Genomic DNA, 14,267 nt, shown 5'->3' on the forward strand with positions numbered 1-14,267 from the left:
TATTACTGATCTATTATGCTGGCTACGCAACGCAAAGTTTTTATTTATTTTTCCATTAGTATCTCATCAGTATGTTTTACTCAGCAATTGGTGTTTTTCTCATTTATTTCTGATTATCGAAAACTATTTGAATAAGCACACAAATTTAAATTAGTATCTTCTATCTTAAGGCAATAATAATTCCATATTAAAAAAAGATCATACTACTTTTACCTGTATATTTTTACAAGAATCTTAAATAATTCTGTCTTTAAGGATAGTTATATTTCGAACGCTTTTGGGAATCACGGTCACGTTTCGGACGCGTCCCGTCGCCGACTCGTTAACGACTCGCCTTTTCGTCGTCGTTTCAGCTGAAACGCGAGCCTCCGCTCTACGACGGCTCCCAAACGTGCACTCTTTCATGCTCGTTTTCGTTCTTATGGCCCGTGAATTAATTTCACAATGTGGCCCGCAAGCGTAACGACGACGCTTCTCCTCGTTTAAAATTTACTCGCGACGTTTATGATTTTTACGCTTTTTTCAGGCCTCGCTTCGCCCCGATTACTGTTTCCTCACTTAATGATACGAAGGGCGGTAGATAAGTTTGCAAATAGAGGGTAAAGAGGGTGGGAGTGTTTAATTAAGCATAATATTCTCCTTTAATACTTATACAATATACAACAATCATTTATTTTATTATAATTGTTCAGCCTTCATAAAATATGTTATGTTTATGACGTTAGGTTGGGCGGTAATTTTTTTCGTATTATCACCACCGCTTATTTAAACTTATCAAATGGTAGTGTGAAACTATTTTTTAAAATGAATTAACGCCTGAAATAGACAGGACATCTTTAAGTCTGCAAAGTGGTTAACTTTTAATAATCTTGATGGTACAGTGACTCATTTATACCACGACTGTGCAACGTATTGAAATATGAATACAATCGGTATCGAGTTTCATATATACTTCAAACAATACTATTTTTACACACGCCGAGGGTTATTGCACTGTTCCCGTAGAAATTCAGCAAATACGGTTTGTGATTAACACACATAAAAAAAATATTTTTGTAGACGATTTTTATTTGTTTTCACAGAATATAATTTCATTTACAAATATTTTCGGTGCAAAATTCGCTCTCCCGTATGATAGTTCGATGCAAATATTGGGGAGAAAAATATTGCGTGATGCTGTTGACGAAAAATTTATTTTTGTTTGTTTTACTTTTTACGCCATTGAGCTTTCGTGCATTTCAATAAAAATTGTGCTGTCGAATTAATAACTAAAAAAAATCTAAAGAAAACATTAATGTTTTATAGATTAAAAAAAGTAAAACTTAATACATTTACTTATATAATAGACGACTATATATGTATAATAAAATGAGGCTAAGACTTATAATTATATAATCAGCTGTTTACACTATTGAGTTTTACACGCTTTCGTGTTTTTCAATAAAAATTGTGTTATGAAATTAATAACTAAAAATATCTTTGGAAATAAAAAAACAGTTTTTTTTTGATAAATAATGTTAAATTAAATAAATTTACTAAAATAGATACGTAATAATAAATAAAGGCTAGAGCTTTACATTATATAATCAGCTGTTTTAAAAACCATTTTTATTCATTTTTTAATGGTACATACTAACATTTAATTTTATAGATAATTGAAAATTACACTAGTATCCTTTTGGTAGGTAATTTATTTACCACTGCTTTCTGTCCAGGCGATAATAATAAATTTAATTAAACTTTTTGTTAAGTAACTTGCGCTGATTTTTGTATCCTTAATGAAAATATACCTTTTTAATATAAATTCGATTGACGTTTTCAAAACCAAATCAATGTAAAAGTCGATAATATTAGGTAGTCCTGAAATAACTTTTTAACGTTTAATTTAATTTTAATGATTCAAAATATAACTGTCTTTTAAAAAAACCTTCTTTCACTTCTCGGTCAATTTTAATTTCATTAGCATAAAATGTTTAAGGCTTTGATGCAAAATATTCCCATATCACCCTTTTCATATCATCTGCATTTTGCATCGATCGAAATAGATTTTCAGGAGGAGCAAAGTCTGAAAATAAGATGGATAAGATAAAACCTTCCAGCTAAGTTCATTGATTTTATCGAGAGTCAACTTCGCTACACATGGACGTGCATTGTCATGTTATAGAATTATTCGACTTCTGTTGACATTTGCAGGCCTTTTTTTTACGATTCAGATGATCATAAAATAAGCTTTTTGTTATTGTTTAGCAAGGTTTAAGAGTTTTGTTATGTACAATCCCTTTGCAATACCACCATATACACAAAACGTCACAATACCCATTTCTCCCTTCTGGTATCAAATGATCGATTAAAGACCAATTTAAAGATTCAGAAGCTCTTGGGAAATGAGGATACGCGCCGACTTGATTTCTTCGCTCAACTTATGTGGAATCCATACACATTGTATGGATTCTTTCAAATCTTATTATTCTGTCTATGGACTAAATTGCACTGGTTTAGTTTCTCAACCAGCTGATGGAAAATTTGAGTAGGATTTGCTTTTATTTCTGTAGCCAGTACATCGTCTTTTGTTGCTGGTCTCCCATTATTAGGACCATAATAATTTCCTCTTCGAAATATTTTAAACCATCTTTCATGGCGAATATCTAATAAATTGCTTACAAATCTAGTACTTCACATTTTTTTTAAATGGCGGTTATTGCTATTTTTCTAAAATCCGTATAACATAAATTTTTGTATAAATTGTTCACTTAGTAAAAATTCTACTATAGTGTTTTTTAAATATTAGAAATGGAATCTAGATGTATTAGAAATGGAACACAGATATAACAAAAAACATACTCAAGTATCCACGGCCAAGCCACAACTGACTGTTAAAACTTAAATTAAAATAACTAATAATTGGTTATGATTCTGGTTATTTATTTAACTCAATTAAGAAGAGAATAGATAAATATTAGACTATTATTTAATTCCTTTAATCCGAATATATTGCCATAGAAAGAGTTACTTTATGTGCAATGTGTGTTATGGTTTGTTATGAAGGCTTAAGAACATAAATAATATGTAATTAAAATAATGATCTGAATTGACACATTGTATAATGCTTAATTTGCATTGCTTTTGTCATGACAATTAATAAGTCACACGCAAAGTCGCTTAATGTGACAGGAATTGAATTGAGGTATGAATGCTGCTCTCATGACATCCAAATCACTTTATATTTTTTGAGACTAGTCCAACAAGAAACATTATTTGTTATCAAGCATTGAAAGATCAAAAATATAAAAGTTAGTAATTTATAAAAAAAATGTGATTTATCTATGCTCAATCAGATATTATTTTAATGATATGTTCTTAAGTAAATTAAATAATAATTAGCGATGCGCATAAATTATGCATAATTGTATTCTATGTTTTTTCAAATATCTATGGTGTTCATCCGAGTTGAAACGCATAACTGTCTCGATCATCGCCCACGTTGAAAATATCCCCTTCGACGACGGTTATGTTCTGTTTTTATTTTTTAATTTATTCGCAATCTCCATGATTTATTCATGAACGCATTTGCTTTTTAATGACGTTTAATAATAATTTCGCCTGTCACATAATATAATAGTTTAACAATATTTTCGCCCGTCTTAATTATTCCATGCATTTTAATTATTCGCAGCGTCCGCGTTAACCAAATTCGATGCGACAATAATTTGCTCGAAACTAGCTCTCCGCATAATCGATTTGATGGGGGTAAATCACTGTGGCGTATCACGCCATAGTCACGTTTGTAAATAACATCTCTTTCATCTTTAACTATCTAACACAGGATTTATTTATTGATTGTTTATTATACCTTGTTGACAAAAACATGCATCGCAGTAAATACAAAAAATTTAAAAGACAAAATAATTCTATAAGATCAAAAAATACTACTTAGTACAAATAATATAAATGATTATCAAGGCATCGATTATTTTTAGTTTTTATCCTTAAATATGATATGTGCAGATTTCATTACAAAGCCTTGCTTAATATTATTGCGTATAATATAAATATCAAGTAAATCATTGAAACAATATACTTTATTTGTTTGATTGTTATAAAATTAGAGGGCTTGGATTTATATGTACGTGTTCCCAAACAGTATTTATGGAAGCTATATAAGTGCAAATTTGTACTATTTAGCAGAAATCAGGACCCTCCAAATGGACTAATAATAATTAATTATTTTTATTTTTAATTTCACCCACGACATTTATTAAGTAAACACTTTCAATATTTGCATTTTATCTACTATAAACTATCTGCGACTATTGCTTTAATGTAATGCGCTTACAGTTTATTTATATTATAAATTTCTTTAATTTAGATATAAAAACATTTTTTTTTTAATTAAAAGGAAGTGAATAGCATGGATCCTATTTTATTAACTAAATGAGAATGTCGTATTTATGCAATAGCGAAATTTCCATATATTTGTAATTAGTATGAAATAAAAGATAAATACATGTTTATAGTATTATTGTGCTGTCTAATAAGTTTGCGCAGTTTTTTCAATTTTAAAATTGTAGTGATAAAACTTATATATGTATATGATATAAAACCATTGACTTTTAATAATTAATTATCAGTGTTCAGATAAATTTTCGTTACCCTTTTGATTTAGTTTTATTTTGTAGCTAGACTTGCATTTGCTCATTTAATAGTAATACCACGAATATCATTGAAAAGCAATTGAAATAGATGCATATGTCTTATTCCTTTCAAGCTTCAGGCTTAGTTACGAAGCGATATTATACGTGCTATAGTGAATGTGTGTTTCTTAGTAATATTTTCATTAGTATAAATATATTTTAATAACTGTTTCAATAAAATCATATCCAAATACATTTTCACTGGTAGATATATATTTTTTGTAGCAAAAATATAATTTAACTTATATGCGCTAGTGAAATTATATGCTGCTTTAAAATATCTATGAAACTCAATTTGACAGTTTGCCCTATTATTTCGACAAGCGGCCACCATATGTTACTAACAATTCACGATCGAATAAATGGATATAAACTCATATAATTTCCGTCTATACTTTTCAATTATTGCAGAATAATCAATACATATTTCATGGCAAAATATGTTCAATATAGCATTCATAGCGCCATACATTATGCGGCTCCATTCACAGACGATTTTACTTAATGTAAGGATAGTTGGTCACGTGAATTTTTAAAGGGCTGAAACACACACCGCCTGAAGTTTGAAAGACGTTCGCTCAGATCGTGTTCATGTTCGACACCAGACGTTAATTGATCCGTGAAGCGCGCTCGTTAATAATTCCCCAGTTTTGACCCGCCAGGGCCGGACTAGCTCAATAAAAGTGTGCGATGTGCTCGCTTTTCTTTCGTGCACGCGATGAGTTTCCACCATATGCGAATTTAATTAGCAGCATAATTTTACAGTTTTGTGGTTATGGGTGATACTAGTTTATGTCTAGCGCGTGCGCTGATTCAATGGCTGCGAATCGTGCGCGAATGTTAATTAACTGGTGGACGATACGTTTAATTAGAACCCGATATGCGGTCATACAATATGTCAATTAGAGTGGGATGTTGAAAATTCATCACGTGCGATATACGGAAAGTCTATACAGTGATCTATGATACAGGGTGCATAAAAATATTGTTAATTTTTTCATAATTTTACGGCTCTATTTACATATAATATTATTTGAAATTTCCAAACTAACACTAAGTATTGGTTGCTTCTAAGTCAACTTATAATATTATCTTCCTGTAATTATTTAGAAGTGCATGGTACGGCTGTTGATTATAATATTGATCTCTTCGAAATAATACACGTTAAATATGTCCTCAAAAAATCTACAAACACGCTTATATGTATATATGTATGTACATACATATGTATATTAGTAGAAAATGCTATATAAGAACGTATACCCAGAGAAGCGTCTGCACAAAACTATGTGGATAATGCAGTTACCATCTAACTTAACTTGAATAGCTTCTCGACAGTATATTAATAACATGAATACCTCTTCAGATGCAAAATTCAATATTTTGTATATTATTATATAAAAAAATTAAAATCATCGATCTTATAATAAAACTTTCAATATAATTATCAAGTAGCAACACTTTTCTTTTAAACATTTAAAAATTATTTTATATTGGATTCTGATAAACTATGCAAAATAAAACTAAAATTAAATTTAAAAAATTTAACTTAAAAATTATTATCAATGTAATATAATAAAAAAAAATATTTTGCTATATTTTATTTTAAAAATTCTAATATATACATATATACAATTAAATCTAAAAATATGTCAAATAAATGTTATTTAAAATAAAATATACGAATATTAATATTTATATACGCAGTGTGCTTATTTTTTTATTGCAACCATATTCTACTTGTAAATTAGTAAAATTAATTTTTAAGACATCATTTAAATTGAAGTGTGTAATTCGCGAATAAATCTTTGCTTTTACAGGCGGCCCTCGACTTTCGCACATAATTGATTCCTGAAAATGTGTGCGAATGTTGAATGTACGAAAGTCGAGGGAAGTAAAAAAAATTGAAATTGTGTGTATTTTAAAATATTTATTTATCAAGTAAATATAAGATGTTTAAGAGGCGCTTAAGAGACACGTTTAAGTGGGGTTTGCGGGTTTTTCCTTTGAAAAGTTATCAAGAGTTAATTGTTTTCCATTATTCTTTTTCTTTTCTTCATATAGTAATTTATAACATGCTATGTTTTTATTGATCGCCCCGCGCACTTGAGATATGCGTTCTCCATTGGGATCACAATCTTCCATAATATTTAAAAATTTGTCAAGGTGCGTGAAGGCTTCATTCATATTTTTCATTGTTAAAGAGTTTTCCAAAATAAACCTGTCTCATCTACATTAAATATTTGGCTAGAGGAAAACTCTACATCTTCAATAATTTTGGATAATTAGAAAATAAATTCTTTTGCAGCATCTTTATCTGCATCAGCCGATTCTCCAGTAAATTTAATATTATGAAAAGAATACCTCATTTTAAAATTGTAAAACCAACCGTTACTTGTTAAAATATTTTTTTAATCTATCCTTCCAATCTTTGTGCAAACTAAGAGCTTTTGCTTGAATAATTGAAATACTCAGAAGGACATCTTTTTGATGTTGGTCATCGATCTACGATGACAAAGATTTTCAATTTCATCCATGTTTTTTTTGCTGTGTTTTTTTAGAAACATATTAAAGATTGTGGAAATATATCTTTATTTTCAACAATTTCGAACGTATTCTTTAATTATATTTTTATTTTGCAAAATTGAACATATCGTAGACCTGTTTGTATCATACGAACGTCCGATTGAAGCAAAAGATTCACCGCTATCAAAACATATTTAAAAAAAAAAAAATCAAATTAAAAAAAATTGATTTTTTTTTTAAATGTGCGAAATAGCGAATTGTGCGAAAGTCTAACGTTCGAAAGTCGAGGGCCGCCTGTATATGTTTAATTTTGTAGAATGCTTCTACACATATATATGTACTTCCAAAAACTGAAATTATACTTCAGGCAAATTAATTATTTTCTCATTTTTATGTAGTCATTTTAATATATCGTTTGCCTGTAAATCTAGTAGTTCTAATTGCATATTTTTAACAGATTTTAAAAAAGTAAATAATTTTGCAATTTTATTTAGGTCCATAAACCGTTTTTTTAATTATATTGGTAAAATAGCAAGATAATTAACAAAACGCATAGTAAACATATTATTTAAAAAATACTTATTTTCCAATAAAATTTTACAGCATTCAAAATGACTTAATTAGCAAAAAATATTTTCATTTAATTATATAATTATTTTAATTTCATTTAAATATTGATTTAAGAACAAATATTTTTTAGATTAAACTGACTTAAAAATAAAGTTAATGGGAAAGTTCTTCTTTTCCTTGTAATTTTAAATTAAGGAAAAATAAATCTTGAAGCTGAAAAAAACGTTTGAACACTTTTCCGCGACCGAGTCAATGTAATTAACTGTGAAATAAATCACTATATTATGCTTTAATTGAATCAAGAAAGCCTTTAAACATTTCAGAATGTAATTCAGTAATTGGATATTTCAGAATGTAATTCAATAATTTTACTACATAATGGCTGTTGATGTATGATACAATATAATTGCAACAGTTTATTTATATTTTCAAATATTCTATTAATACTTCTTATTAATCCAGTATTGCAGCCGATCATATTTTGGCTCCGTCTGTAGTTAATACAAGTGAATGATTCCCAATCCAATTCAAGTTCGTTAACTGTTTCTGATACTTTTAAAAATATATTTTCACCAGTTTTAGTGTCTTTAATGTCTTTAACGCTGCTAGTTTTTTAATTGCTTTAAAATTTAATTAATTTTAAAAATAAAAATAAATAATTAAGCAGTGTCACTTGAGTTTTTAGTTTTATCGATTGCTAGTAAAAAACGTGTAAACTTAAATACATTTTCTTTTTGCTTAAAATAAACACTTACTCCTAAATTTTCGACCCGTCTCATAGCTCTATTACCAGATAAACTTATATCGTTAAATCGTTCTAATTTTTCTTCAGCAATTGCTAAAAGACATTTTTTAACAAAAATGCTATTAGTAAAACGTCGACTTTCCTCGCCAATAACTTCTTGTTTCATAGTCCTTGCGTGATCAGTACATCCTAGAACCATGATTCTCGTTGATTCTCTTATGATTCATATCCTCCAGCTCCTTAATACGTTAGCTATGTTAAGCTAGCACCGTTCACGTACCTACGTGCTAAACTTATTTTTTATTAATATTTAATTTAAAACTATTGGTATAGGCTTTAGTAGTGGATTGCGTAAATAATAATTATATAGTCGAATTACCCTTATCTTAGCGGTGCTTGAGAAAATTTACGTTTTTAATCACCGTTTAAAATTAATTAATAAATAAAAAATAGAATACTTGATTTTTTGTATTGTAAACACCTGATACCGAGTATCGAATTTTTATTCGAAATTGTAGCCCTAGGTTATGATCCATCTATCTTCATAACTCGTCCGATGCATTACTTGTCCAGAGCACCCCCCGTCGACCGCCGGAGTCAAATTCGATTGTCGGCTTCCGTGGTTAATATCAGTTATCCTTCGGGGGTCGCCATATATTGATATATCTCGTGGGCGACATGTAGCGGATGCTGCGCGACATATCATCGCCGGGGTGTCGCGTAACCGTGATGATGACATGCCGTAAGCGGACACCAGCTATCTTCGTCGTAATAAATGTGTGTTATCATTACCGCCGCGACTCGCTACATGTCACACGACACCGTGGCCCAAGGACCAACGGAGAAGGGGAAAATGTAGTTTCAAGATTTTCTCTCGCTACCTATCTCCTCGGGCTCATTTCTCGTGTCCCTTGACCATTGACAATCTCAAATTAAATACTTATTTGCACCAGTGACATTCCTAGAGAAACATATCTCTTTTTTTTTAATTTCGAACGACTGCTAAAATAAACAATAAAAATCATATTCTGTAATACCATTGTCACAAAAATCACTTTTTACATAATACATTTATATTTGAAATTAAATAAACACACAAAAAAAAGATAAAAAATAAAAACAACTTGAACATTGGGCGTTTTCAGACATTTTTTTACATTGGCTTTTTTTTAATAAAACTAAAATACATTTATTGACTTTATGTTTATATTTACCGCTTAATTAATAATACTAAATAAAATAAAGAATATTAAAATTAGCAGAAAATTATTAGAAAATAATACATTGTCTATTTTTATTTATTTTACTAATCTGTATCACTCGATACACTTTCACTGTATATTTTGATGTATTCCACTGTATTATTGTCTGAGTGTAAATTTTCATAAAAAATGAATTAACAGGATCTTGACGGTATTTTCTTGAGATTTTAACAGAATATGTTCATCATATGCTCGCAAAAAGTTTATTGTAATATAATAGAAATGCTAATATTTTTAGTAATTTTAAATTGATTCCAAGGCCCAGAAAAATGGTATCGACCTCCCCTTCTAATGAAGAACAATTTTGTACATCCGATTTTACCCAAGTTTGAAATGCTTACCCATTGAAGTTATAAAATGTAGTTTTAGAGTATTTGTGATAGAATAAAAATGTATAATATTCTGTTTTTCTAAAATTGAAAGTGTTGACGTTTTTCTCACCTTCAAAATATGTTTGTCTTAAACTTTTGGTACATCAGCAATAACATTCATACATGAGAGTTCGTGTGGTTTAGTAAAAACGAATGACCTCTAATTGGAAAAATGTGTATTAAGCGATTCATATTTTTTAAAACATGAACGATGATGTACAAAAACCAAATCACATGGTTTTTATTTTGCTCGGAACATCCATCACAAAATGTATAATGTTTTTGCATTTTCATCTAATAAAACAAAAGGGAAGCTACATTATTTTGACCACATTTAGCTTGACATTCGTTATTCCTAATATATGATGTATTTGCTCTTGTGTTTTTGCGGCGTTTTTGTAATATGAGCTGATCAATCCTTTTGGGTTAAAAATGTTCGCTAAGGGTCGACACTTTATAGAATTATATGTACATACATATATCATAATATTTTATTTTATTATTTATTCCACGTGTCTATGACCAACTCGCATTTAACAAAAACTAGGAATATAAAACATTTTATACGAAATTATTTATATTTACATGAAATATAAGAAAAAATATTTTATTGCTTATTTTAACATTTTTAAATTAAAAGAAGGAAGACATACATATATAATCATTCAGTCTTAAAGCTATACGTATATTGTTCAGTCAGTTTAATGTGAAGAACCATCGATGTTCAAGACATTGGTAGTTCATACAAAATGTTTGTACATTGCTTGTTTTTTTCCAATATTTTTGCCTCAATTTTTTTTGTGATTTTTGGAGTTTGGTTTTACGGAGCTCGTAGAGAATGCCCAGTACAATATATGTATTTCGATAATAAAATGAATTTAGAACATTGTCACTTTTTCATATTAGGTCTTAAGTTTTAAAATGATTAAATTAGTACCGTTGCTTTTCATGAAATACTAAATTAATTAACTGATTTCGCGTGTCAATTGACTTACGTCTCACTAAACGTTATCCATAGGTCCTTAAGATCGCGACGATTTACAGAAATTGAATCATGGCGTCAAATCGCGTTAACAAGTCGCGTGTAAAAATACGCGCATCGTTAAAGCGAGACGCTATTCCGATTTAACGACTGCGTATCCGTTGTCGCGTGTAAATCGCAAGTCTGCTTACATATTAGCGAATTTACAGCGAAACTGTATCGCGGATTAATCCGTTGAACGTTAACGCTACATGTTTGTCGCGTATCTTCTGTTATGTACGTCTGATTTCATTCCGAGGGAAAATATAATATTAATTAAAATCGTCCAAATTTTTCTATAAAAAAATAACTCGTGCGAGATTAATTTTATAATGTGTTTTATATTCAATAATATATGTTATGATTGTTTTTATTTTTAGTGATTTCTAGAAATATTATTGCCTGTATCTGACAATTAACAAGTGTTCGTAAACCGTTAGTGAACCGATATATAGCTGTTGTGAACGTGTATATAATTTACTGTATTCCCACGTTGATACCGAAAACCAAGTTATTAACACTAGTTTATCCCCTTCCAACCTTACTAATTGTATACTGCACCCAGAAGGCTTGCGCATACATTTAAGAGCTTAATATTATTATATAAGCCTGCGCGTACAGATGCACGTCTTGCATGATTGATGTTTTCAAGACAGCTTAATAATGGAGAATCAGTCGCTCGTGTAGTAGTAGGAATTACTGGGAATTTATTAATAAATTATTAGTTACATTTTTGTTACAAATATTCCATTTATATATATATAATATATTTTCATGTTAAAATTTTGTATTAGTTACAATATATTAAAAATAAGCATACAAAATAAAACATTAGTTGTAACAATTTGAGTAAAATAAAAAAAGCACAGATTAATGTGTAATTTGAGTATATTTAGCTGCAGATCTGAAACATTTAAAATGTGTTCTTTAGCCTTTAAGGCAATATGCAAACTATTTTTTTTAATATTTTCTTGTATGACAATCTTATTTGATTGTTGGTATTTGTAGTTTTTCAAGTTAGGTTTTTTAAATTATTATAAAAATGTGTATTATATATTATTTTTAATGTTTATTGCAATCCAGATTTTTTTTTATATAATATTAAAAAATTGCTGGAGTAGCCTTGTCAATTGAATTTACATCTTAAACTGATTTTTCAATTTTTTAAATTCCACCCTTAATTTTTTTCTAATGTGTCTGTGATTGAGGTCGCGTGTGACCACAAATTCTGTGGCAAAAACGTTTTCCAACTATTTTAATCGATTTTTTTATTTCCATATTTATTATTTCATTACTCTGAGTGGGGTTCATTATTTTTTTATTGTTTTCCACATATTATTCGAGTCATTTTTTCGACTTTTTTTAAAGGTTTATTCTTAATGCTTTGATTGTAATATTTCTACATTGTTTTCCATTTTTATTTAAAACAATATATTCTACTCGTTTAGTTTTTATTATTTGAAATATTTTATATGATTCCTTTTTTCTCTTTAGAGCATTTTTAACATAATTATTAAACCACGGTTTTGGGTTAAATCGATATTCTGTTCTAAAATTATATTGAATTTTTATTTTACTATTACAATATTCTTATAAAAATTGTTCCATATTATCTTCATTCCAGTCAAATTTTTGTTATTCCGTTCTTAATTTGGTAAAATCTATTTATTAATTATATCATTATTTTTCTACCGTAATTACATTATGTTTTTATATATAAATATATACAATAAAATGATCAGTATTTCTTATATTTGCTTCCACTTTATATTGTATTCTTTTATTTTTTCAATTTTAAATCGTAACTGTCTATGCCCTACGACTTATATTAGAAAAATAAAGAAGGTCTTTAACTTCTTTTTGGTTTGGTTTTCGGACGGTGCTGAAAATGTTAGGCCATACCGAGTCGACCCGGAATCGTAGCATATGTTGGACGAAACGGTCCGCAGCGTGCGACAATCGAGCTAATTAAGTGCGCCATCAGCTTGGCGCCGGTATGTGCTTCGGCGTGTCGCCCTCTCGTGTGTGTGGATGTGGGGTGTCGCGTGGCGTGGCGTGGTGTGGCGTGGGCCCTATCGTGTTACGGGCCACCCCGCGGTGACGCCGGCGCCTAAACATGATTATAAGGTAAATTGACGCCGACGCCCCGAGATGACCGTGCGGTTTCCGCTTCAGCCGAGCCATGATTAATGGACCGGGCGCAATCAAAAATCTCCCAGTATAAAGAGCGACGGGTGGATCAGACGATTGGCGTCTGAAATTGAATCTTTGTTGCACGTTTGATGTACATAGATGGGCAGTGAGTCTGTAATTTGTCCAAATCATGATTAGATACGTAAAATTCCGTCACCCGTTTTTTACGGTGTGTTTTTTCATAATCTTTTTTCTCACGTATTAAGGATAGTAAGTTAAATACTGATGTATACAGGCTTCCTTTGTATACAAATGGGTATAGTGGTTTCCTGTTGCCTTCTACACTAGATCTAATGAAATGATTCATGGAACCTTTTGATCACGATTGCAATAGATAAACGTATCTTCAGTATCCATCAAAGTTTTAATAAAAAGTGTAAAATAATAATTTAAACATATAAATCACTTCCGACATTTATATACTGGGTAATTTTCTGGTCCATTTATAAACGGAATAATATAATAAGTGTACTTTAAATATTAAAAGTATAGTAGAAAGAAAATAAAAACATCAATTATATAATGATGTGATATATGTATTATTTATTGACTTAATTTTATTTTATTCAATTTGCATAAATTCGCTAAAAATATATTTTTTAATTTTTTTGCAATTACTTCTAGTTGATTTTGGTAAATCATTGAACTTCACAGAAAATGCTTTAGATATGTGTAAATCATCGGCAGATCTAACTGTTTTCTGAATTTATATTGGTTTTTATAATCGATTTTCTAGTGTTTTTTTTTTGGTTACCATTATTAGTTCATATTTTTATAGAATAGTTATAGGCAAAATTTTAATTTTCATGTAGATACATACATATATTAATTTTATTTTGCATATTATTATAATACTGACTGAAAAATGTAATGCATGTTTATCTCATA

General features: G+C 29.4%; 2 protein-coding genes across 3 annotated transcripts in view; both read left to right on the forward strand.

The window, feature by feature from the left end:
- Window positions 1-14,267, forward strand: part of LOC148232995 (membralin) — a 265,537-nt gene that overhangs the window by 157,022 nt on the left and 94,248 nt on the right. The gene's annotated exons all lie outside the window — the stretch shown is intronic.
- The window catches only part of Adss (adenylosuccinate synthetase), a 397,806-nt gene that overhangs the window by 20,674 nt on the left and 362,865 nt on the right, over window positions 1-14,267 (forward strand). The window lies entirely within an intron of this gene.

The sequence above is a fragment of the Plectrocnemia conspersa genome, unplaced genomic scaffold, assembly GCF_051122295.1.
Source record: "Plectrocnemia conspersa isolate PC_06_02 unplaced genomic scaffold, ASM5112229v1 ptg000008l, whole genome shotgun sequence".
Lineage (NCBI taxonomy): Eukaryota > Metazoa > Arthropoda > Insecta > Trichoptera > Polycentropodidae > Plectrocnemia > Plectrocnemia conspersa.